We start from the raw sequence: 25,799 nt of genomic DNA on the forward strand, positions 1-25,799 counted from the left end.
GTGGGATTTTGTTTGCTGAAGTTGGATGTAAATAGGGGCTCTCTGGAGTTTTCTTATGGGGATTTTTCCCCCTGTAGACCCCTCCTGTGTTATCCCACTCATAATAATGGATTCCCAAGCACTCTTTCATTTCCAGCTCTGCTCTACATGTCCTTTTCTGGAGGATTAATGTGCTGGGTAACCTCTGTGCATAAACAATTCAGGAGCAAATGCTGGAGAGCAAAGGCAGTTAATGGACCCTGATGGTTTTTTGGCCATTTTTATGGGACATGTTGCCTGAATTAGCCTGGGAAACTTTTCTGCTCTTAAAGATCAGAGCTCAATTTCATGTTTTGTGTTGTCCAAATGTCTGCTGGACTTTGGCATCTCCTTAATGGCACTTGGAATGGGAGTGCCAGGAATGCTTTCCAGAGCTGTGGATCTGGGCTTGTGCTGCTCTGTCTCCATCATGTTGGCCTTCAGCTCAGCTTGGAGCATCCCAGGAATGATTTCCTGGGCATATTTCTGTATTAGGTTGTAATATTTGTCTGCATTAGTGCAGGAGAATGAGCTTAAATAATTGCACTGAAACCAAATTTTAGATTGGCAGTGGCACCTCTGAAATAATGGTGGTGCAGGCAGGTGAGGGAAAGAAAAAAACAGCCTGGATAAGAGCCTTGAAAGAAGAGAAAATAGGGAAGCAAGTGGAGATAATTGTCAGGGAAGAGTGAGATGGAAGCAGATTGGGATGTTTTTGTGAATAAAGGAAAAAGCTTTTTGGTGAACTCTCTGAGGATGAGCAGAGAAAAAATGGACAAATTTCTCTGGCTAGTGGCAAGATGAGGTCAGAAAATAAAACTTAAATACCCCAAGATGTCATTTAGTGCTTTGTGTTCCACTCCTGGCCTGCCCCAGCCCCCACGAGCAGGGATTGCTCCAGGCCACCTGGGGCTGCAAATTCTCTTTTTCCTGCAGGGCAGGAGGAGATCTGTGTACATATCTGAGAGGCTGGGTTTCATTTCCAGGAGGATGTAGGTCTTGTTTGTGTTGGAGCAGCAAGCAGGAGAGGCCATGTGTGTAAGAGCAGGGCTGGATTCCCTGTGGAGCACAGGAGCCTTCCTGGGCATCTCTCCACAGCTGCTCTCTGCACCAGGCATGGGGAAAAAAAACCAAAAAACCAATTAAAATGTTCTTTGGAAAAGATAACAACAGCAAAGTTCTGTTTCAAAGGATGGAAGGCTCCTTATCCACTGAATCCATCCCATCCCGTGGATTGCTGTGATCTCCAGAGACCTTTGGGAGCTGCAGCTCACCACATCAAAGGAGTGTCCGTGGGGCTTGGAGTACAAACATGGAATATTCAGGTGCCATAGGGGGTTCACAGGGCTCTGAGTCCGTGCCCAGGGAACAGATATTCCCTTGCTAAGACACCATCTGACAGCCTCCCCCTTCCAGACAACTCTGCATCAAAGGTGACCTGAAAAACTTTTTTTTTAATACATTAAAACATGCCCCAGACTTAAAAATGCTGAAGTCCAGATTTAAGAACTTTCCCTCTGCTTAAAAGATGTTTCTTTGCAAAGTAAGTTTTGCTTGTCCTGAACCATGGATCTCTCCTGGCACAGTGTCTGCTTGTGCTGAAGGGGGACAAGGAATTGGGGACACCAGGCTCAGCCACAGCATTGTCTGCAGTGCTCTGACCAGGAATGGCCCCTGCTCCTTCCACCCTCCCACAAAGTGACATTTCCCTGTTTTCCTGGGATGGTTTCCCTAATGGGATCTGGAATTGAGTGCCAGGCAAGCAGCCAGCAGTGGGGTGTTCCTCCTCTCCAGCCCTGCAGTGTCCAGGGCAGCTGGATGGGGATGAAAACCAACATTTCCCACCAGCCCGAGTGCTCAGGCTGGTCCCTGGTCAAGGAATTCATTTGCTTTTTGATCATCCATAGGGAAGAGTCCAGCAGAACCCTGGGACAGGTGCCTGCTGCCACAGGAATCTCCAAAATTTCAAATCTCTCCTCTGGCCAGCACTCCTGGGTTGGGTCTGTGCCAGCCTTGTGCTCCTGGCCCCAGTTTGTCACCTGTGTCCCAGCAGATGTGACAGAGCACTGCTGGCTCCTGATGGTGGGGAGAGTCACGACGTGTTTCTGTGTGTTCCTGGGGTTTGGCAGAGCTGCAGAAATCAGCATTTCCCCCTGGTTTATTGTTTTGTGGATCCTCCTCCCCTTCTGCCAAGGGGGAATTACATTGCAGAAAGTGCCTGTCCCCGTCAGGGAACAGTTTGGTGGCATTCAGGAGTTGCTGAGTCTTGAACAGCTTCTGCTGCTCCAGCCAGTTCTTTGAAAGTTGAAGTTTTTGGGTGCTTTTTTTTTTTTTTTGTTGAAATAGCAGCTTGTGATGGGCCAGAAACTGTTGTGACAGTGCCTCTGAAATCCTTAAGCTGCTTGAATCACTCCGAGGAGCCAGGCAATAAAAGAGCTGGAATAAAATGTATCCCACAATGTCCTTCACTTCTGCTGACAAGTGCAGTTTAAATTACTGGTGCAACCTTTTAGCATAGCTGGCTTGTAAAAACTAATAAAATATGAAATGAAGTTAGAACAGCCACTTGCCACCTCTTCTCTGGTGGAGAGTAGGGAGAAATCACCCTTCTTTTGGGGTGAGCCTCTGCTGGGGTGCTGTTATTGCTTTAATTACAGTGAATAAAACATTAATATATGCTGGAATTTTTACATCATATTAATCATATAGTGTTTATTAGACAAGGGCCTTTAATCATAAAGTGGCATTTATTCTGAAGCTTTCCAGAGCTTACATTAAATTTAGGCTTTTTAAAAAAAACTCCTAAGCTCTGTTTTAGTGGAAGGTGTCCCTGCCTATGGCAGGGAGTTGAATGAGGTGATATTTGAGGTTCCTTCTAACCCAGACAATCCTGTGACTCTCAGGAGAGTGGTTTGTTTGCCTGATGGATTTGGGCATCCCATTGCCAGATGCTCTTGATTCCTTGGCTCCTTTGCCCCAAATGGCTGGAATTAAAAAAAAAAATAAAATTGTGGCTTTGAAGAAAAAAAAAAAAAAAGGCAGATTTTTGTTTTGTAAGCTGTCAGCATTCCAGGCTTGCCATGAAACATCTCCAGAGCTGGCAGAGGCAGCGAGGGCTGTGCAGATGCTGGCTGCTGCAGCGTGGGTGAGCTTTGGGGTGGATGTTTCCCAGGTCACGTTGGGATGAAACCCTCAGCTGTGGCTGCTGAGTTCCATCTTCACTCGTGACTTCTGGAGAGCTCCGGGAGGAAGGAAGGAGGGGTGGAAGGGTCCTGGCTGTTCTTGTTTCTCCAAACATTTTGTGGTGTCTGCTGATGGATCCCTGCCAGCACCTGCAGCCTGCCAGGAGGGACCAGCTCCCATCCCCGAGTGTTTCCTTCTTTGCATCCCAAAGATGTGGGCACTCAGAAGTGTTTTGCCAGCTGAAGTGAAGGGGTGGAAGGGGATGGGAGCAGCCTTTATAAGCAGCCCCAGGCTCCGAGGAGCAGCCCTGACTCCCTGCAGGGAGCTGGGGCTGGGGAGAGGCTGCGAGTATGGAACCCATTAGTGAGAGTCAGGGTGGGGAGAGGGAGGTTGAGATGCTCTGCTGTCCCAGAGGCTGTGTGGGAGGATGAAGGCAGGCTGTAGAGGATCCTTTTTGTTTTAAAACAAAGGGAAATGCCACTGATGGGCGCCCGCGAAGGATAATCCTGGAGCCTTGGGCTTTTCTTAACAAAAGGTATTTTATTTTTCTTTTAATTTTTTTTTTTGGTCTGTTTGTCTGCTGAGATCAGAGGGGTTGTTTGCAGCAGAGGTGTGGCTGAGAGAGGATTTGAGCTAGGGGAGAAAGTGGATGAAGAATTGGTGGGAATTGCTGGGCTTGAGGCTGGGTGGAACTCGGGGTGTGTCACGGAACAGGTCAGGCTTGTAATGATCCTCTTGGACCTTGGCACTTGTGGAACAATGGAGATGATGACTTTATTTAATATTTTTGTGGGAAATGATCCCATGGATCTAACCTGAGAGCTGTCAATTATCATTTTGCAGTTAATTGTAAATTATTATCGTTCAGGAAGAATTGTGTGTGAAGTGAGCTGAGAAAGCCGAGAATGCCTGGAAGGGGCTCAGTACCCCACTCACATCTGATCCCTTTTAGATTTGCAATATCCCTTCTCCAGGTGGTCTCATTTGTGCCTGACTCCCCATTCAGCCTCCCTCACTCCCAACTGAGGGACAATTCCCAAAGTGTCAAACTTTGGGAGCTTCCAGACTTAAGACCAGGTCATAAATCACAGAATCCCAGAATGTTTTGGGAGGGAAGGAACCTTAAACCTCATCTTGTTCCCCACTCTGCCATGGGCAGAGCCACCTTCCATTCCCCCAGGCTGCTCAGTCCCTGTTTGGAGAGGTCCAGAAGGAATGTTTGTGTCAGAGTGCCTCGAGGCCATGCATAACTTATTTCTTGAGTCCATGTGGTTTTTTTCTGTGTTTTTCTGTTAAACAGGAGGGAAACCCTTGAGATCAGCACTGGGAGAAAGAAGAGAGGTGGAGAAGGAGTGGGGCAGGTCTGAGCCAAGGAGCTGAGGGACAGCAGGTAAAGCACAAAGGAGCTCTGCAGTGTCAGGCTGCCCCATGCCTGGGGTTAAGTTGCTTTTTCCCTTGCTGGATTTTAACATAATTTACCAAAACATCTCCTAACAACACTCTCCTCCTCCCCATAGTCCAGTTGAAATAATGTTGAGATAAGAAAAACTTGTAAAAATAGGGCAGGACCAGCATAGTGTCACCCCCAGAGCTTTAATCAAGCTCCTTACATATTTTTTGGCCATCAGCTCTTTCATTTAATCATCCATTAATTGCTGAAAGTTTTAGCCAAATTCATTTGGCAGAAGTGCAGGAGAAGCAGCAGCATTTATTTCACAATATTCTGGTTTCAGCAGTTTTCAATTCTGATTTTAAAAGCACTGTTGAATGTCACTGATGGTCTGAGCTCAGTGTCTGGGTGCCTTGGGATCCAAATCCCTGCACACAGCTCAGGGGGAAGTTGGGCTCTGAACATTTTTCTTCTTTAGCATCATTCTCTGGGCAGATTCTTACAAACTCTTTGTAATCAAGGTGTGAGGATTAGTCCATGGGTGCTGATCACAGCTCTTGTGGGGCTGTGTGGTTGTCTGGGAGCCTTCCAATCCCACTGCAGAGGCTGGAATTGCTGCCAGCAGCACATTTCTCCTTCCCCAATTTTCTTCTCACTCCTGTTGGAAGCCAGAGGATGAGATTTTTGTGCCCTGTGCTGAGCTCCTTCAGGCCAGCTCAGGCTCTGGAGCATTGTCAAAACTGCTGATGAGTTTGGGCTCCAGCAAAGGTGTCAGGACTGAAGCAAAGGAGTCACTCCTGCCTGTTCCAGGGAGTGGCATTTCCTGGGACACAAGGACACCACCACGGGGCAGTGGCATCCTGCACAAAGCTGCCCAAGTTTTGGAGTGGGAGCAGCACGTGGATCATGACTGGGAGCCACCAGAGTGAGAATCTGGCTGCTAAATGTGATTCCTGCTCTCAGGAGAGCTTGGATGAGGTGTGATGGGCTGTGCTTCAGCACAAAGCACAAGAGGTGCTCCCAAGGTCCCTCTGCTCCTCTGTGGGGAGGTCACAGCTGCAGCTCCAGTGACACACGGCCACTTCAAGCCCCTGTTTTGACTCCCTGTCAGAGGATTTCTCCAGGAGCACCGTGTCCTTGGAGCATCTGCTCCTGATATTCTTGGGCTGAACTGCTTCCAGCAGGCTTAGCAACTGTGCCTGTGATTTCCTGCAGGAAATCCAGCCATGCAGGGGGGTGTTTAGCTTATGGGACTGTGACTATCAAACCATCATGGCATTCTTAAGTTGCCTTTTTTTATTATATTTTAAAACCTGTTAGCTGTCTCCCCACCCCCAAGCCCATATCTGTGCATCTATGGAGTTTTTTTTTTCCCTGCCTTGTTCAAGTGAAAGAGTAAATCCTTTTTGATTTATTCCAGAGCAGCCCTCGAGCTCAGCTCCTGTGAGAGCCTGCTGACTTGGAGTTCAAAAGATCTCACATCTTTGAGGCCAGGCTGTGGTCTTCCATCTTGCCTCAAAGTTAAACTGAAAGAGAAAATTCCTTTTCTTCTTAAAAAGAAAATCACCATGCTGTGTAAGGGAATCAGACTTACCTGGAGCAGCAGAGAATGCCAGCATGCAGAATTCCAGGTTAAAATCTGGTTGTTTAGCAAGGCTTTATTTTCAAGCACTGAGCACGTTGTTTAGGAAGTGTTTTATGGAGATAAATACTCCTTTAAAAGCAGTGCTGTTGCCTGGCTGGGATCCAGCCTGTGATCCTACATTAAAGCATTTTTTTGGGTGTTTAAACCACTACATTACCACGGTGGCTAGAAATGGTAGTTCTTCTCCCTGACTTCCTGCAGGGTTAGATGACATTGGAGGAAGAAATTCTTTACTGTGAGAGTGATGGTGAGACCCTGGAGTAGAATTCCCAGAGAAGCTGTGTCTGTCCCTGGATCCTGAAGTGTCCAAGGCCAGGTTGGACAGAGTTTGGAGCACAGTGGAAGATGTCCCAGCCTATGGCAGGGATGGAATGGGATCCTCTTTAAAGTCCTTTCCAGCTCAGATTATTCCATGATCCAATGATTTTCAAATATATCTGGCATATATATGCGTGTGTGTATGATTTATATACACATATAGAGCAAAACCAACCTGTAAAAACTATTTATATCCTATTCCACTTCCACAGGGCCCTGCTTAGTCCAGATTTATGCAGCTGTGAGCTTGGAAGGGCAGAGGTAATGGATGGAAGATCCTTTTAATAACTGTAGGGACCTTCCTTTTAAAATCCTGCTGCTCTGAGCAAGGTGCCCTTGGCTCTGACTTGGGAATCCAGCCCTGCAGGGGGAAGGAGATGCTGATCCTTGGCCAGACAGCAGCAGAAAAAAAAGAAAAGCACAGGTTGGGCTGCTGGAGTTATCAGCACACATGAAATTGTCAGGCTTGCAGTTAAAACTATGGGTGCTCTCCAAAATTTGAATTTACACCTGGGAGAGGTGTATGTCTGTTTTTTTAAAAGCTCCAGTCCTGGAGCTGGGGAGAGAAGCAGCTTTTTTAGCTGCCTGCAAGCAGCACACAGGACTGGCAGCATAAGTGACAGCTCAGGTGTGAGGGAAATCCCACGTGGTGTTTGGCCAGCCCTTCTCAGCAGAACTCTTCCAGAAATCCTTTCTTTCAAAGTTTTTGGGCCTGTGGAGAGTGTGCATGGGAACACCTTGGTGTTTTATCCCCCTTTCAGGAAAAAATGTGTGGCAAAAAATATGAAACTGCAATGATTCTCTGGCATGTGTGGGTACAGTAAAGGCACACAGCTCAGGTGACAGCAAAGGACAGGGAACAGACTGGCTCTTTCTTCAGCAGAGAAACCCACATCCCAACCTTCTCCCATGTTCTGAGCCAGCAATAAAATAGGAATATGGTTTTTTTCCCCCCAAATCTAATTTGAAACATGATGACTGGACTGTTCTTAAACAGCTTCCAACTTAACAATAAAGAAACTTCACAGAGTGCTTGGCAGGAGCCTCTGTACATAATTTAGATCATAATCAGATGCATTAACACATTTTATATGGATCTCATGGGGGCCAGGAAGACGAGGTGTGCTGGGTAATTTCTTTCCAGATTTCTTTACCTGATTGTTTATTACTCTTGGGGGCTTCATTTGTGGTCCAAATGTCACCAGCAGAATCCTGCTGCTTCTTGTGCCTGCATTCAGAGTAGCTGCTGGTGAGGCTTCAAATTCCTTAATTGTGTGTTCTCCTCAGTCTTTCCATCCAGAGGGAGGATGGGGAGGGAAGGGGAACAAAAGCAAGGACCCAAATCCTGCTGAGCTTCCCCTGTGCCTGGAGCTCCACGGGAGGGAAGGTGCTGAGAGTGCTCCTTGTTTCCCACCGAGTACAATCAGAATCTGCTGCTGGAGAGCTGCATGGGGGAAACACTTCCTCTCCCTCCCTTTCCCTCTGAGATGTTCAGCAGCAGCAGCAGCTCTAATTTTATAAATGTCCTGAAAGCTTTTCCACGCTCCGAAAAGAGAAATGGTCGTGCGTCTGTCGCTTTGCTTGTTTTGCCATGAATCCACCCATACCAAAGACATCCTTGTGAAAGCTCTCCTTTGACAGAAAAATCTGTTGCTGCTTTGAAAAGTGATATTTTGGATGCCTTTGTGCTCTCTGCTGGTTTGTATTGTCCCCACAAAAGGGAAGTTCCCTGTCACTTCAGCATCTCCTGGAGTAAAAACCCTCCCCAGGTTTGTGGGATTTATTTATTGCTGAATATTATGGAGTAGTGTAAAACTGGGATTTTTTAAATCCAGGTTTGCTCCCAGATGGGAGCACAGCTCAGGTTTGGGACTGAGGGGCTGCTCTGTTCACTCACTTGTCCAGGCTGGAGCCAGCCAGTGGTGGCCTCAGCCAGCTGCCATTGATCCAGACTTTGGCACAACCAGGAATTAAACCTCCAGGGCCAGAAAACAGACCCAAAACAGGACCACAGACCTTCTTCCCCTTTTATCAGTGTCTGATAATGGTGCTGAAAACCACCCCAGGCCAGAGGAGAAGCATGGATTTGTTTGCCTATTTTTTTTTCTTCTTTAATAATTGTTTATCAACATCAGGTGGTGATGCAACATCATCCCAGTTTAGCTGAGCTTGTAAAGTGGCTTTTACCACAAGAGCATAATGATGATGGAGCAGTGAGTATCCTTAAAAATCCTTAAAAATTGCTGAAGTTCCATTTCATTACTGAGTGAATCCCTGTGTCTCACCCTGTCCCTCCAGTTGAAATGTCCACAGGGAGAGGGTGAAGAGCTGAATCACCTGGGGCCTCTCCCACAAACTCCTGCCTTTCCCTGGGTTTTCCAGCTAATTGCTGAGGAATGGCATTAATTGCAGGATATTCTCCCTCAGGATATAAAAGTTAAGGTTGCTTTGCTCTCCTGAACAAACCCTTTAACCTCCATTTCGTGATTCAAAATTGGCAGGAGAGCATGAGAGCAGCCTGATCCAGGCTCTGAAGGGTTTGTGTGAGCAGGGCAGGCAGGAGTACACGAGAGGGAGAAAATATCCCAAATCCTTTTGCTATTTATAGCCATGCCACAAGCAGTTTCCTTGCTCCCAGTGCCCAAGTTCCCAGCTGGGACTGATGAATTCTCCTCAGGTCAGTGGCACACACAGTTTGGACAAGCTTGATGGCTCCTGGGTCCAGCCAGCAGAGCTGCTGCTGAGCAGGAGGAATGAGGAATTCTCTTTAGCATGGGAATGTACTCTGCTAGTTTACACTGACAGAGGGCAGTGAGGCTGGATTTTAGGAACAGATTCCTTACTCAGAAGGTGGTGAGGCCCTGGCACAGGGTGCCCAGAGAAGCTGTATGCCCTTGGATCCCCTGGAAGTGTCCAAGACCAGGCTGGATGGGGCTTGGAGCGATGTGGGACAGTGGAAGGTGTCCCTGCCCATGGCAGGGGGTGGGACTGGATGATTTTTAAGGTTCTTTCTAACCCAAACCTTTCTGTAATTCTGTGATTCTGTATGGAGAATGTTCTTTAAATACCACAAGGAAGGGAATAGACATAAACGAGGCACAATGGGAAAGATGAAACAACTCTTCTGGTGGTTGGGAATGGGAATAAAGTGCATTTTTCTGTATCAGAAAGGCAGAAGGATGCTGCCTGTTGTCATCGTGTGTGGTTGCCCTCCTCTGGTTGAAAACAGAACAACCTCCCGGGACTGGAGACTTTTTGGGGGGCAGAACTGTTGTGTTTCTTCAGAGTGACTTTGAAAAGAGTCAGGATCATTTTAGATGCTGGGAATTGATCAGTGCAAGGTCTCACCCTTCACCTGCAAAGCCACCCTGGGCAAGGGGTGACTTCTGAGCTGCTGTGCAGAGCCAAGGGATGCACCAAAGCAAGAACGGGTCACCAAACATGGACGAGCTGTGCAGAGCTGGGTGCAGGGCTTGGAGAGGCTGCAGAGCACAGCTTGCAGCAAGATGTGGCTCTGAGGAATCTGTCACCAAGGCCTGGTGACCCCAGAGCCCTGTCACACCTCAGAGCAGGCAGCTGACCCCTGCCTGCCTCGGTGGAGCTGGCTCGAGTTATGCATCAGGCTGAGAATTACGTGACAGATTTAATTAGCAAATCATTTGCTGACCTTCAGTTTTGTGAAAATAGTCTGAAAGTGAGTTTATCAGCAGTTAGCTGTTCCAGCAGAGAAGCAGAGGCTTAGAGGATTTAAGGGAGCTGCATCCAGCACTGGTGATTTCCACTCGGGTGTGTTAGACCATGTCCTTGAAGGCTGCTGATACTAAGCCAGGTAATCCTGGTCAGCAAAAAAACTGACTTGTGCTTTGGGGTTTTTTTTTCTCCATCTGGATCAGGACCAGCAAAGTCAGGGAGATAGCTGTGTGCCTTGCAAGAGTGTCTTAAAGGTGAAACCTTTGCTCTGCATTTGGAGCAGTTTCAAAATGTGAATCCTAGGAACTATAGATTTTGTCTTCTATGGATTTTGGCAAGACAGTTGTTGGAACAGCTGAAAGGGAAATGAACCTGAGAGGAGCTTTTGACTTTGGTGAAACTCAATAGTTACTTTCCAGTAACAGGGAGGCATTAAAAAAAGGCCAAACCTGGTGGCATCTGCAATTCAGACAGCATTTAATCCGTGCTTTTTTTCTCCCACTACAGCAACCAGACAGGATCCAGGGTGGGATGTGCACACCTTGTGTATCTCCCTGCATGCTGAAGGATCTGGGGAAATGGTTGTGTAGTGGTTGAGCAGAGAGCTGGTCCTTAAAAGCTGTCCCTTAAATGTCTTTTAATGCCAGCCCAACTCATTTAATCTCACAGCGTTGCTCTCATGAATCTTTTATCACCTCCTACAAGTATTGTCCTGCAATGCCACTAAAACACGTTGAATTTTAGTGTGAAAGTGGTGAAGGTGAAGAGATTAACTTAACTGAAGAGATGTTTTCCTGTGTCCAGAGGTAAATGTTGGAGAGAGGGAAGCACAGTGTGCAGGGAGGCTCCTCGCTGCCACCAGCTCACACATCCAATGAAAAACTTAAAAATAGTTATTTTTATTGCCCATTACAGCTTTATCTAATTCAGATATCTCCAGGAAAGGCTTCCACCTTCTCTCTGGCATTTCTGTGTATTGTAGAACAAGCAAGTTTGGAAGGGATCTTTGGAAGTCTCAAATTCAACGTCCTGCTTGTGGCAGAGGTGGATGGGATTGCTCGAGGCTTTGTCCAGCTGAGGTTTGACTGTGCTGGGCTGGCTGGAGGCTCCACCAGCTCCCCAGTCATTGGTTTTCCTACTGAATATCCACACAGGAGGCTCCATCAGAACCCTTGCTGCTGTCCAGGCAATCAGCATCTGCCTGGGGGATGGTTTCAGAAGACAAATCAATGAGGTTCAGTTTGCCCACAGCGCATCTTCTGACCCTTCATGGTCATGGGGGTGGATTCCAGGAGGATTTGCTGCATCCATCCCTGCCCACAGACCTCAGCTGGCAGCAAGGTGTTGCTGTCCTCTTTATTCCAGTTACAAACCCTCTTCAGGGTGAGTTTGTGCTGTCAAAATTAATACTCAGAAAGTGAGTGCAGGTAACCTTGGCTTCCTCTTGACTTGGCTGCTCACGAGAGCTTTCATTGCCTTCCCTCAAAAATAAAGCCCTCACAATTGCTTAGAGACACTTAAAAGTTGTTAATGTTTAAATAAAGGGATTAATTCCAGGCCTCCTGCTGCTCAACTTGTACGTTGGAATTTTGAGGAAGTGCCTTTTCCCCGTGAGGTGTGAACGGGCTCAGTGAAGCCTTTGATCAGCTAAATGGGCTGGAACTGGTGGTGAGGAGCCACTGAACCCCTCAGCATCGACCTGCACTCGCCAGGCAATGGAAACAATTAAAATGGCTCCATAAAGAGTAAATACACAGGGATCTGAGGGCATGGGTATAGGCAGGTGCCTCAGGAACGCCTGCCCTTTAAACCTGTTCCTGCTGTTGATTTTATTGATGATTGAATTGGTATTTTGACATTTCCGTGCCTTTGTTTCCCCACCTGTAAAGGACTCGTGCCTTCCTTTTGGGTTATTGAGCTTGGCTGACACATATAAAAATTGTCAAGGTAGGGTGCCAAGCGCACACAAACTGTTTTATTTTTAGTGTCTTTTGAAATCTTGGACTTTTTGTTCTCCCTTTTATCTGTCTCTTTCTTTTTAATCACACCAAATGGAAATAAATTCAATCACAGCTGGTGCTGGAGAAGAATCATTAAACCCATCCAGCTGGCTGTCTCGGGGCCAGGGCAGGATTGTTCCCTACGCTGCATTTCCAAAGGATTTTATCTCCTTTAGTCCTGTGTTTGTGGAGTGATGAGCTCCTTTCACTTCTGTCGGCTCCCCTCATCGATCCGAAGGGGAAGGGCTATTTTTAGGTGGCTGTAAGTAAATGGACATCAGGCTCTGTGGAAAGGGGGCTGGGTTATTTTTGGAAACCCATCAGCAGCCCTTCTGGCAGGTCCTGCTGTGGGATTTGTCTTCAGCTGGGCTGTCTCAGGTTGTGGTGTCGATTCCCAAGGTTGTGAACCCGGTTCCTTGGATGGGATCTGCACTCTGAATGTGGAATTAGCAGCTGCTGGAGATGGTGTTGATGGCATCAGTTTCTGGGATTTAATTCCCCCTAAGCCAGGTTGGATGGGGCCCTGAGCAACCTGATCTGGTGAGTGGCATCCCTGCTGGAAGGAGATGAGCTTGAGATCTTTTCCAACCCAAACCACTCTGAGATTCTGGGATTCTAAACCAGCCTGGATGGGAGGGATGCAGGTGGTGGTTGAGCTGCAAATTTTGGGGCAGAAGATGAAGTTGGCTTAGGGGGAATGTGGGAAATGCACCTGGAGTGGAGCCAGGCCATGGAGATGATCTCACAGAACCCTGATGAATGTGCAGACTGGTGGCCACACAGCAGGTTTTGGGGTGCTCTTGGGAGTTTGGGGCTGTTCTGCTTCAGTGGATTGCAGAAGGGTGATGTTTCCTTGGTTTTGCTTAGTCCTTTTCATAAAGAATTGTAGAACATGATTTAGGGTGGGCTTGTGATTCTGACTCAGTGACCTCAGAGGGCTTTTCCAACCTTGATGATTCTGTGATTCCATGATTCCATTAGCATTTTGGGACAGCTGTGCCACAGTTTATGTGTGGAACTGGTGCTATGGAGCCACTGGGCTCTCCAGTCACTGAGCTGTGAATGTGCAAGGTGGAATTTGGGGGCAGTGGCCAAATCAACACCATCACTGTGGGAGCTCGGATAGCCCGAGCTGAAAACCTCCTGTGGGGGATTTAGCTGCACATTATCTTCTCTCTCTGCCTCAGCAAAGACACAAATCTAATTTCAAAGGTCAGAACATGCTCTCACCTGGGTGTTGCCAGCCTTTTATAGAGTGGTTGAAGGCCATTTCCTAAAATTAGCTGCTGCAGGGGAAAGCTGATACTGGCTCCGTATCAGACCCTTTCCAAAGCTCTGGATGATCTTTTACTTGATTACTCCTATTGAAACTCATGGGTAAAAGGTAGGAAATGGAAGAAAACCAGAACCTGGTGCTGCTTCCTAATGGAGAAATAAAATCATGTGGATTTTGGGGCAGAATTCCTCTTCTTGGTTGTTTTTGAGGTGTTTTTTTTTGTTTTCCTGAAGTTTTCCCAGGCAGGCCAGTGGCCTGCCTTTAGAATCAGACTTTTTTTTTGTTTTCCTCAAACTTCCTGGTGATCCAAACATGCTGGGGAGCTCTGGGAAGGGGAACATGTGACTCTGAAGGAGGCTGCAATGGTAAAGCACAGTCAGATCTGCTAAGCAACAGCATTGACACGTTTAAATAAATCTGCTGTTGACTAATATAGAGTGACATATTGAGAGCAATTAAAAAAAAAAAAAGGAAACTAGGCACAAATTTGGGAAATGAGTGGAATGGGAACAGAACAAAGATGTTAGAGAGGACGCTGGATAAAAGAGAGGGAGGGCTGCTCCACAAAAGGAGTGTTCTGGAGAAGCAGGGTGTCCATCAGGAAGGGGGGAGACAATAGCAGGAGTGCAGATTTGTGCTGGAATTATCCCTTGGCAGTGGGCTCCTCGTATTTCTGCTTCCCTGCCAACTCTGCTGGCTGCCAGGATTGAAAAGATTTGTGCTGCCTGGTGCAGAGAGGAGCATGTGGTGGGATGTCAGGCAGCTTGGAGAAGGTAAGGTGGCACTTCTTGTTCCCGTGGTGGCTTTGGGGCTGCTGTTCCTTTGGATCTGCTGGGATTGGGGTGTGAGTCCTGTCCTTCCACATCCCCGTGGATGTGTGTAATGCTGGAGAAGGGACTGAATTAGAAAGGGTTGGGTTTGAAGCTGGTGAAAGGAAATCCCTTAAAATCACAGAATGGTTTGGATGGGAAGGAAAGCTCATCCCATTCCACCCCCTGCCATGGGCAGGGACACTTCCCACCATCCCAGGCTGCTCCAAGCCCTGTCCACCCTGTCCTGGGACACTTCCAGGGATCCAGGGGCAGCCACAGCTTCTCTGGGCAACTTGCAGAGCTCATCTGTGGAAGTTGCTGCTGCAGGAAGCTGTGGAACTGAGTGCTTGGTGTGTTTTTCCTTTCCTTTCCCCCCCCTTTTTTTTTAACAGCTCAGACTCTCTACCATTGAGAATGTCTGTGATTGATTGCTTCAAAAAAAAAATTTTTGGTGGACAGCTGTTGTTCTTCAAGGGAGAACTTCTTCCTACAACTCCTATTTGTTAATGGTTTAGGTGAAATTGTCCTGAATAAACTGTTCCATGACTCTGATTTATGGTTATTTTACACCAAAGTGGCTGGGAATGAGGAGTGAGGGGCTGAAGTGAATGGATCATTGACTTGATCTAATACAGCCACCCTAGTGCTTCCTTAATATTTCTTTTGGATTCTCTGCAGAGGCCAGATTGAGTTGTGAATTTTGTACCATCTTATGACCTTGTTCCAGGCCGATGCCTTTGTGTCCATCCTCGTGGCACGTTCACAGTGGAGCTGTGTTTGCCAGCAGCTTTCCCAGCCCCTGGGATGGCTCCCCTTTCCCTGGCTGGCCATCAGGTGCTTCCTCTGGCCACCAGCAGCAGCCTTTGTGCAGTGATGGCAATAAAAAACTCACCCACTGTCCAGCCTGGGGTGGTGTGAGGCTGAAAGGGAGGGAGCTCTGCTGTCCCTCAGGGAAATTTTGTGCAATCAGAACCATTCGTGGCTCCAGCGCTGAGATGAGAGTGAGATGGCACAGCTTGAGGTGCTGGGGCTGGCTCTTGTGTCCAAAATAACTGCTGGGAATGGCCAGCAGAGGCGTTTGTGGATTGCTCATCCATTAGCACCTCTCACCATCCATTTTCCCAACGGTCCCTGAAGTGAGCTGGAAGCAGTTCCGTGAGCTGGAACCAGTTCTGATCTTTGGGATGATGGCTGGGAGACAGCAGCTTGTGTTGGAAGCAGTTCCTTCATCTGCATGAGCCTTGTGCTGGCACTGTGGCCCATTTTCTGAGCTGTTCTGATGACATTTGGCCCCTCTTCCCTCCAAAAATAGCTGCTGTGTGTCGGAGATTCCTGCCTGGAGGATTTGGGAGCCAAAGGAGCTTCCCAAATGTGCCCTCTCTGCTGACATTTGGGCTCCCTCCACCCCGTGCTGTGGGCAGGCAGTGCTGAGGGTTATTTGGAGTGCAGGTTTATCCACAATATCCTCTGGGAATTTCCCCTCCTGGCCATGGAATCACATTTATGATGTGAACTATTCAAAGCCCTACGAGCAAGCTCTGTCCTGAAAATCCTGCTGCCAGTCCAGGGGAGCTGTTAAAGCACTAACTCTGCAAAAACTTGGCTGCTTTGAGGTGCTCAGTGACAGCAGCAGTCTCGCCACTCGTGGCTGAAGCATTTGGGCTCGCTGTGATTGCAGCAAACAGATTGTCTCAAAGCCACAAGGTATTAATTGGCTTTCATGTTCGATGCCAGTTAATGAAAATTTCCTTAAAAAGACACATTGCTTAGCATTAGATGCTCTTTAATGTTGTCAGAGGGTTCTAATAAAACAGGGCTTTGGCATCTGCTGTTACCTGTTAGTCTTCCAATAACTTTTGAATCCATCAGCTGCTTGCACTCAGATTTGAGACATGAGCTCACCAAAGCGGTAACCCTGTATAAATGCTCTGGAAATAGGGAACTGAGGCTCTTTATGGGGTACTGGAGAACCCCAGGGGAAACTGAAGGCATCAAACATTAAGAATTCAGCTTTGTTTGTGCTGCTCTTCCCAAAACTCACGGGGGCACGTTGGCACCACGGATATTTTTCTCCAAGTACCATGCTGAGCATTGCAGGGCCTTTACAAGCACTTGACTAGATAATCATTCCAGCTCTTTCTCCAGCTAAGAGGACACCATTAAATCCAGGAGAGCAGCTGGGAAGTGCATTTGGACCAGGCTTTAAGCTTGACAAGTTTTGGGTTTCAAAGGCATTTTAAAAGTGCTCCCCCAGCTCACACGAGGAGAGCCATGCTTTGGTGCCTTGGCCTGGGAGGCAGCGTGGGAGCTAAAAAATCTATTAGTGAGTTTCAATTTACTCAGGATAAATCCTTCCCTGAGGATTGCTCTTGTTCTCTGGAATTACAGGCTTTGGCATGATAACGTTTTTCTCCTTAATTTGTCCCTTTTGCACTTAATTTGTCCCTTTTGCAGCAGCAAAAACTCCAGCAGGAGAGAGGTTGGGGATTCTTTTGGACCAGGAGATGTGTGGAGGGTGCAGAAGGAACACTGAGGCAGCAGAGCTGTGAGAGAGGGAGGACAGGAGAGACCCAAATGGGTGGAAGTGGGATTTGGACAGCAGGGAAAAGCTGGTGAGAGAGGGGGGCAAAGAAAATGATCTCAGCAGCTGCGTTCTGTGCGGCCACTCCTGTATCCTGCAGCTGTTCATTAGAAATTCTGTTTATGCCACAGGGAGTTTTGGAGTCTCTGAAGCTGACACAGTTTTAATAGACAAAGACATTTTGAGTGCAGCACATCTGCTCTGGGATGCTAAGGAAGAGGCTCCATGCAGTAGTGCCATTGGTTGAAGCATTTCATCGTGCTTTTTTTTTTTTAAATTTCAAGACCTCTCTTTTATCCTAAAAAAGTAATTTTTGAGGTCAAAAGAAGTGCTGTGTTTGCTCATTAAGTTTGCAGCCCTTAAACTAAGAGTCATGCTGTATTCTTGGTAATATCCCTGAGCTCCCAGCCCTGGGAGCAGGCAGAATCACCTCTGACTTGGAAGGATCCTAAAGCATTTCCCAGAAGTGGCCACTCAGAGGTGTGAAGGTGCTGCTGCAGAGCAGAGACCTTTGGTCAATGCTGCATTATTGAATATTTGGTGAGTAGGTCTTAAATTGATCCATTTCTTTCTCTGCAGGCTCCATCTAACCCTCAGCTTAACTTTTATAACCCGTGGCTTTCCAAAACCCATCTCATCTCGCTCGGAGATTGAATCCACCTTGTGCAGCTGAAAAGTTAATTCCTTCCTTCACCTCCAGCTCTGGTCAGGTTCCTCGGATCCCTCCTTGCCTGACCTCACTCTTAGCCTTCCAATAAACAGAACAGTGTCACTTTGCCCTTCCTAACTGCTGTTATTGCTACATCTGCCCCCAGCATCTTCTGGATATTTCCTATTTTCTCCCTTCCTGCCTTGGTAGGAGCAGGCTCCACGCTGGAGGCATGTGCTGAGTGGGGTTTGCCATCTTCCCTCCTGCCTTTTCCAAGGGCTGGTCTTCTCCAGCCAGGAACAGCTTAAAAAGAGGTTTTTTTATTGTTTCTGATCTCTTGGAAGGGAAGCACTGGGCACCAGTGACAAGGCAGAGCAGAGCATGTGTTGAATGATCCGTGGTCCGGCATCCCAAATCCAAGCAGCGGCGCTTTGTGGGAATTTAATTAGCATGGATTGTGCTGCTGTTTGTCTCCTATCATCCACTCTGCTGCTGGTTCATGACTTCTTTAGAGGCACACACACAAACCTCATGTGCTGTGTTCTGTCTTCTTGGGGTGTGTTGAAGTTTTTGGCCACGTCCACATCTGCAACTCCCGTGGAGTGGAGTGTCCTGCAGGAACCTTTGTTTTATAGAATCCCAAACTGGTTTGGGTGGGAAGGACCTTGAAGCCCATCTTGTTCCACTCCCTGCCGTGGGCAGGGACACCTTCCACTGCCCCAGGTTGCTCCAAGCCCTGGTTCAGCTTTGCTCAGGAGGGAGAAATGGAGATATACAGAGATACTCTGAGCTGGAGCCCCTCTGCTCTGGAGCCAGGCTGGGAGAGCTGGGGAACTTGGAAGGATCCAGGGAGAGCTCAGAGCCCCTTCCAGGGCCTAAAGGAGCTCCAGGAGAGCTGGAGAGGGACTTGGAACAAGGCATGGAGGGACAGGACACAGGGAATGGCTTCCCACTGCCAGATGGATGGGATATTGGGCAGGAATTGTTCCCTGTGAGGGTGGGGAGGCCCTGGCACAGGGTGCCCAGAGAAGCTGTGGCTGCCCCTGGAACCCTGGAAGTGTCCAAGAACAGGTTGGATGGGCTTGGATCAACCTGGGTCAGTGGAAGGTGTCCAGGTGTTGGCATGGGATGGTCTTTCAGGTTCCTTCCCACCCAGACCATTCTGGGATTTGAATTTCCAGCTTGCTTTGCAATAAACTGTGTGGGATAAAGCCTCACCTGCTGTATAAATACAACACATCAGGTGGTTTAACTTTTCTGGTGTGACTGATCAGGCTGCCTGGAACAGAACAGCTCCCATTTAGGTGGTGATGAAACATCTCCAAAAAGTGCAGGAGACCCTCACCTTGAGGCTGTGGGTGGGTGCCCACCCCATGCAGCCGAGAGAGGAGGGAAAAGCTGGACACAGCAGCAGGGATAACCTGGGAGAGGTCAAGGAGTGTTTCAGGGAGGGAGGGTACATTTGGAGCTGGTTAATTTGGCCACGTGGCACTGATGGATGTCACTGGACCTTGCTCAGATGTAGCAGCCAGGGCTCCCAGGTTTCTCTTGGCTTTCCCTGGATGAGAATTTCCCGGTGTCCCTGGGTGGTGAGGACTCAGTGCTGAGCTGAGCTGAGTGATTTCATGTTTGGTGGAGGCCTCTCAGTGGAGGTGCTCACTCTCCACAACTGGTTTATTCCCTGTGTGCAGGAAAGGGCCAAACTTTCCATAAACCCCACGCAGATGGATGATTTTCCATAGAGACCCACCCTGCTGAGTGAGATGCTGTTAAACACTCCATGTAATTCTGTGCTTTTCAAGCAGTTTTTCCTTATAACTTCCCCAGGACAACAAAACTTTTAAATTTCTGCTTAATTATGACCTGAAGCTTCTGTCAGAGAGCAGGAGCCTGAACCTGCCACGTGGTTATTTCCTGCTGTGGGAGCAGCAACGAGGGAGTTTTAAGGAGGTGAGAGAGGCTTGTGGTTTAGCCTTGGGGAAAATAACGTGCCTGAGCTATCTAGGGCTGGAAACCACAAAGAATGCCAAGGATTTGAGCTGTCTCATGGAGTCAGTGTTTGGGAAACCAAGCCCTCTCTTCCTGCCTGGAGCTGACCTCCTCCTGCTTCTCTCATGTGACGGGGAGCGCCCGGCTCTTGGCTGTGGTTTAACCTCAAGGGAGTTCTTGTTCATTAATTACTTCAAGGTAAAAGCAAAGAGAGGCTTTGCTTCCTCCCACACCTAATTTATCCCTTTTTGAGGCGAGTAAAAGCTTGTGCCACTGCATCCTGGAGCATCCTTGGTTTGCTTCCCACGTCCCAAAATATCTTCAGCACTTTGTAAGCGGGAATGTGGTGAGCACTACAACATCAACCACGGTGATTTTAGGGATTTTCCAGCTTCCTTGGAAAATTCTGCCCTGTGGTCCCTTGCTCTGGGCTTTGGAGAGGAGAGGGGTGAACTTTGCATCCAGGATTTTCTGCCACTCCATCCCACAGGACACAGAAGGATTTGCTCCTAAGCTGGATGCTCCTTTGAGCAGAGAAGTGCTTGTGTACAGCCTGGAAGAATAAATAAAACCCTGTGACTGGTTTATTACCAGCAAACAGCACTAAATAATAAATTTAAGAGCTAAAAGCTCTATATGTAAAGTAGATTTCACAATGCATTATGCAAAGAGCAGAAAGGCAGTGGAGAAGGAATCCACTGGAAGAAGGCAGGCTGGGAAGATGGATGATCTTGCAGACAAGACGAGGAGATGTGCAGTGAATCCTGAGCTGGCTTGGCTTCTCAAGTGACCTTGGGCAAGCTGTTTCTCCACACCTCCATTACCTGCTCTCTAAAACCAGGATGTGGTTTTGCTGTCTCCAGGATTTCATCAGAATAAACGAGTGTGAAGCACTTGGCTGAGCTCGGCCGAGGAGCGGGGACAGCCTTTGGCAGAGGGCAGAGCTCAGCTACCTCTGAGCACCTGGGGGAGAGGTTTCTGTGTTTTTCCAACTCTGAGCATCTCCTGGAGCACACCCATGTCCCAAAGCCTAGATGAGAACACAGAGCTGAGAGCCAGACTCAGTTCTTCACTCGTCTGCCTTGAAGGGTTTGAGGTCACCTTGGCTTTGTGGAGGCAGAGATGGAGGCCTGGGGGTGCCCAGTTTCCCCTGGGGGCTGGAGAGAGGTGGTGTCAGAGCTGGGGGCAGGCTCAGGACATCTCACCTGCAGGTTTCTCCTCACATTTCTGAATTGCTGCCACCTGGGAGCCTGGACACAGAGCCATGCAATCATTTAGGTGGGAGAGGACCTCGGGGTGTCTCTGAACCTGGGCGTTGTACAGTGAGTTTTGAATCTGTTGGCCTCATATCCTCCTTCAAATCCTGTTTCAGGCTCTTTCCCTGAGCCCTCCTAACTCCTGCTGGACGATCCTTTTCTCTCTTTGAAACTCCTGAACCCTGTCTGTTGCCACCAGACCTGGTGTGTCTCGGGTTTCTGTGTTGAGATGACCCCGAGGTGTTAGAAAGTCTCTTTTTTTTCCCAGACCCACGACTGAAGAAGAAATTGAGATTTGTCAGTTCTGCTTTCCAAGGTTGTTTATTTTTTCTTATCTATTACATTCTTTCTCTGACCTGTGAGATCTGTCCTGCAGCTCTGGCTGTGGCACAGCGCCTGCCCTTGGGGTGGTGTTAACTTTTTATACTAAGAACTACATGTGCTTTATTTACAATAATTTTCCAATACCTATCACCTATGTTGGACAGTCTGCTCTACTCTTAACAAATCTAAAAGTGTCGCCATCCCAGCAGAAGATGGAGGGCAAGAGAAGGAGAAGGACAGGACACGCCCAGATTCCTCCATCTTGACTCTTGAACCCCCATTCTAAAACCCCAAAATTCTACTTTTTCGGCCTGTGACAAATTAACACTCATTCTACTCAAACTCTTGTGGCTTGTAAATCTTCACACAAAGTTGGTGATTTTTTTCCATGGACTAAAATCAAAGGCACAGGTGTTTTTGGCTTTGTGCCAAGGTCTCTGAGCCCCTTGCCAGGATCTCCAATCACCCAGGGCAGCCAGAGGAATGTCCTGGGTCCTGCCAGGTGTGTTGTAAACCAATCCATGATCCAAAGCCCCAGCATTCCACCTGCTCAGAGCCAGCTGTTGATCTTTTGGCTCTTCCTGCTTTTCCCCTCATCATTCCCTGCAGCTGGGAGGAGAGAGGAGAGCATCACTTGTGTGCTGTGGTGACAGCAGTGAGCACCCTGTCACCCCAAGAACGTGGGGTGGAAAACTCAGAGTTCCCCAAATGCCACTTCTAAAGCCACTGCCTTCTTCAGCACCTCTGGTTTCCCACTTTTCCAGGCTGAGCACATGGAGGGGCTCATGGAGCATTTTTCCAGGATCTCTTTACCCCACACGTGCCCACGTGGATGAGGAGCAGGGCTGGGAGCAGGTTTGGCTTTGCATGGAGCTGCAAGCGTGCAGAATGTTCCTTGCTTTGGATTAAACTCCCTAAAGGCAGGGATGCAGTTTATCCCTGAAATTTCCAGATTACAGGACCTTTTACCTGTGCATACAACGGCATTGATCTCATCCTGGGGGAATTGCTCTGTGCCTGTGAGCTCTGGAGATGGTACAAATCCCCCAGGATGATCCCTGAGACTGCTGCCTGCAATTTCAGAGTGAAATTTCCATCTGCTTCTTTGATGGATCTGCTCCCAACCAACCTTACCTTAAAGCACACACCTGATAGATTTATTCTCCTTGTTCAACTGCTCCTGTTCCCAAAGTGATTGGGAGATTTGGGATGTAATCCTTCCCTTTGAGAGCATTAGGAGATAGAAAGTTATTGCTGAAGGGTTGTTTGGAGTTACTTTTCTTCCACTACAGCCTGTTCTGAAAGGGAGAATATGCTGTATTTTTATTTTCTCTCTTTGATTTCATTCCTAATGCTGATGAAGGAGAGACTTGGCAATAGAAGGTGTCTCTCCAAGCCCAGATAAAGCACGGGAGCCACTTCCACACTCCCTGAGGTCCTTGTCTGTTTGCCAGGAGGGAGCTGGCGTGGCAGAGGTGGGTTTGTTCTCCATGGAAAGCAGCAAAATTTTGTGGATGATAACACTGTAGACCCCTCATTTCTTAAGGAAAGAGAGCCAGGATGAATGTGGATGCACACAGAGAGTTTGGGAACTGATTTAGCAGGTGCAGGAGGATCCCTGTGGATTTTCCTCCCCACAGTGCCACCACGTTCTGCCTCGTAGTTGTGCATTGCTCTGCTGAGCTCTGAAGGACCACGAGTTTAAATTTTCCAGGCTCTGTTCACAAATATGCTGAGAAAGGAGCAGTATTTCCCTGATTTTACAGGGAGATGGATAACAGGGGTGTAAGCAGGGAGGAGTAGGTGTGCTCAAGGTAATGGCTCCACAAACACTCACAGATCAGACCAGCTGGGTTATTTCTAGAAATTCAAAAAAGAGGGAGAACCTCAGGTAATTCCCATAAATCCACTGGCACAGGGAGCTGAGGGAAGCTGTGAATGCAGCCCAGGCTTTGACAGTGTGCTCTGAGAAACTGAATTTTGTGGGAGAAGGAGCTGCAGTGCCTGAGAATTCAGTCAGGTTGGCATTTGGGAAGAGGATCTGTAATTATTGATCTCCTGGTCCCCTAAGAGCTCTTCCTGCCTCTTTCTGTGTGTGTGTAATCAGCTCCATCAGGCAGCAACGTTGTGCTATAACATCAACAGGAGTTTTCAGTGTGGAGCTTGGTGAGTTTAAAGAACTAAATAATACTTGGGAGAGAGAGGGATGAGTTGGCTGGAAAGCCCAGCAGCTATCCTGCTTCTCCTCCTCCCAGATTTCTTTTTGGGAACGATGGGAAATCAGCAGCCTTTTTCCCCAGGGCTGATAAACACATCCCTGAAGTTTCTCTTGATAAAACCACAGATTGGGTTTTTACTTTGTCTTTTTTTTTTTATAAGTCCTAATGGCAACGTGTGACAACCTCAGGCTCAATTGAGTTGATGAGAAATAAAGTCGTAATAGTGAAGAAGAGTCCAGGAGTGTGTTTAAAGTGCTCATTTTATCACCAGCACATATTTCATACTGACAGTCCATACTTTTAGCTAATCCCAAGCCACGTGTGGTGCATTTTAAATCCCTCCTCAGCCTGCTCTGGTCTTTCCCTCGTGGTGTTTTCCAGGAGAGCAAAGGAGTCACACTGGCAACCTCAGACTTCTGAGCACAGGGATATTTTTAATTCACAACCCATATTTTGAGGTGAGGAGGATGATTTTTGTTCTGTGTCAAGGAAGGGAAGGAGCAGAGGAGCCACTGTGGCAGAACAGCTGCTGAGGATCAGGCGTGGGGTGATGGATTTGGCTTTTCAAGAACCCCAGTTGCCATTTTAGGGAGTCCAGTTTGTCATTTCATCACCAGTTATGACTCATAAATAGCCAAAGTAACCACAAAGGAATAAGATTTTGATGCAGTCTTACCTTTGAGGCTGCAGTTTTTTGTGACCAGCCCAAAACAACGTGTCCATGTGTCCACATTTAGGATCCCTCATTTCTGTGTTGCCTCAACACCCTTTGCAGCATTTGACCCCACTTACCCCGTGGCACCCCAAACAAAAAAACCCAGCAAAGCTTGTTTTCCCCACGTGCCCCTTGAAGTTAAGCTGATTTTTGGATTCTGGTGGTGTTCCAGTGAGTGTGTGCTTTGGCATTTCTCTCAGGGAAAGCATTATTAGGGCAGCTCATCTCCTGGCCAGCTGTTTGCAGAAAACTGGTGGCAACCGGAGGATCTTTGCAGCCCCCGTGAGACCTGAAATAGCAGGGACTGGCACACACACCCAGCATGAGCTTCACTTCCTGCAGAGGGCCTGAAAAGGCAGGGGGAAAGAAAGAAAAATAAATAAAATAAAAGAAAAGCTTTTTTAAAATTATTTTTTTGCCTTCAGTTGCATGTTGGTGCTAAATCCTGCTGCTGGGCAGAGCAGTCCCAGAGGCTGGAGCCTCCCATCTGCCCACAGCCGTGTGCTGCCAAGATCCAAGAAAGCTGATTTAGCCTTTTGCTGACTTTTTAGCCCCTTTATCCTCCTGGCTTTCCGAGATTTACGCCGCTGCTGTTTGCCAATGTCATGAATTTCAAATCTGCCTCAGTTTTTAAGCGTTCATTCTGCTGTGCAACTGGGTTGTGGGTGACGTTGGTGGGAGGGGATGGCAATCCCATTTAATCATGGGGTGTTAGGTAAGTGACAACAAATTGCTGTGTAACAATAGCCCTGGGGATTGTGCTTTATTACCTCACATATTTCCCCTCTTCATGATGATTTTTCATGGTCAAAATCAAATTTCCCCTTTTATTTTCTCTGACATGTAGTTGAGTACAACACTGAAAATTCCTCCTGACTTTTCTCTGCTGTTTTAAGGTGAAATTTTTTTGCTTTGGCCCATTTCCAGATTTTTCTTTCAGCTGAGAATTGCTTCCTTGCCTTCTTTCTGGGAATTCTTGATGAGTAGATGAGAGAGGCATTAAATAGATTTAGTGAAAAATGACCGTCACCAGCGTCGATGACTTTCTTCTAATTAAAAATTGAAACGGAAATGAATGAGCTTCTCTTGAGGCCGTGCAGGAGCTGGTGCTAAGCTGAGCTCTATATTCATCAGTGGTGTGGGAAGTCCAGTGTATGAAAGAATATCCCAGAAACTTCAGTACCTTGGAGGATGCCAATAAAAGGGGAGATTTTCTAGTGACATCATATTGATGTGGCCTAGATTTAAATCTCTTGGCCTAGAGCTGAGGCAGAGCTGAATTTCATAGAATCACAGAATGGTTTGGGTGGGAAGGGACCTTAAAACTCATCCAGTGCCACCCCCTGCCATGGGCAGGGACACCTCCCACTATCCCAGGTTGCTCCAAGCCCTGTCCACCCTGGCCTGGGACACTTCCAGGGATTCAGGGGCAGACAAAGCTTCTCAAGGCCTCCCCACCCTCATAGGGAACAATTTCTCCCAGGAGGTTCCCAACACATCCTAACGTCAGCATCTTTGCTTTGATGGACGGTGTTGACTTTTCCAGCGTTGGCCAGAAATTCCCTCGTGTACAGCCAGCCAGTTAATCATAACCAACACGAGTGCGTTCCCTTTAAACTTTCTCATGCAATGAATCCAAATTTTCCAGCAGGAAATGAAAGCAAAACACTTCATCTAAAAATTCCTCATCAGCTCTAGTCACCAGAGCAGAACAATGGCTATTACACTCAGTTA

At 47.7% G+C, this 25,799-nt stretch overlaps 1 protein-coding gene across 10 annotated transcripts in view; it reads left to right on the top strand.

Moving 5' to 3' along the window:
- The window catches only part of EXTL3 (exostosin like glycosyltransferase 3), a 134,382-nt gene that overhangs the window by 79,717 nt on the left and 28,866 nt on the right, over positions 1–25,799 (top strand). For 5 of the 10 annotated variants that reach the window (XM_064411533.1, XM_064411532.1, XM_064411535.1 and 2 more), the window contains one exon: positions 4,502–4,591. The exons of 4 other annotated variants lie outside the window; for them this stretch is intronic. The gene's annotated coding sequence lies outside the window, so the exon portion shown is untranslated. Of the gene's footprint in view, positions 1–4,501; positions 4,592–14,048; positions 14,294–25,799 lie in introns of those variants that run through there. One more of the 10 variants, XM_064411541.1, reaches the window with a different exon arrangement.

This window comes from Passer domesticus, chromosome 3, assembly GCF_036417665.1.
Source record: "Passer domesticus isolate bPasDom1 chromosome 3, bPasDom1.hap1, whole genome shotgun sequence".
In the NCBI taxonomy this organism is placed as follows: Eukaryota; Metazoa; Chordata; class Aves; order Passeriformes; family Passeridae; genus Passer; species Passer domesticus.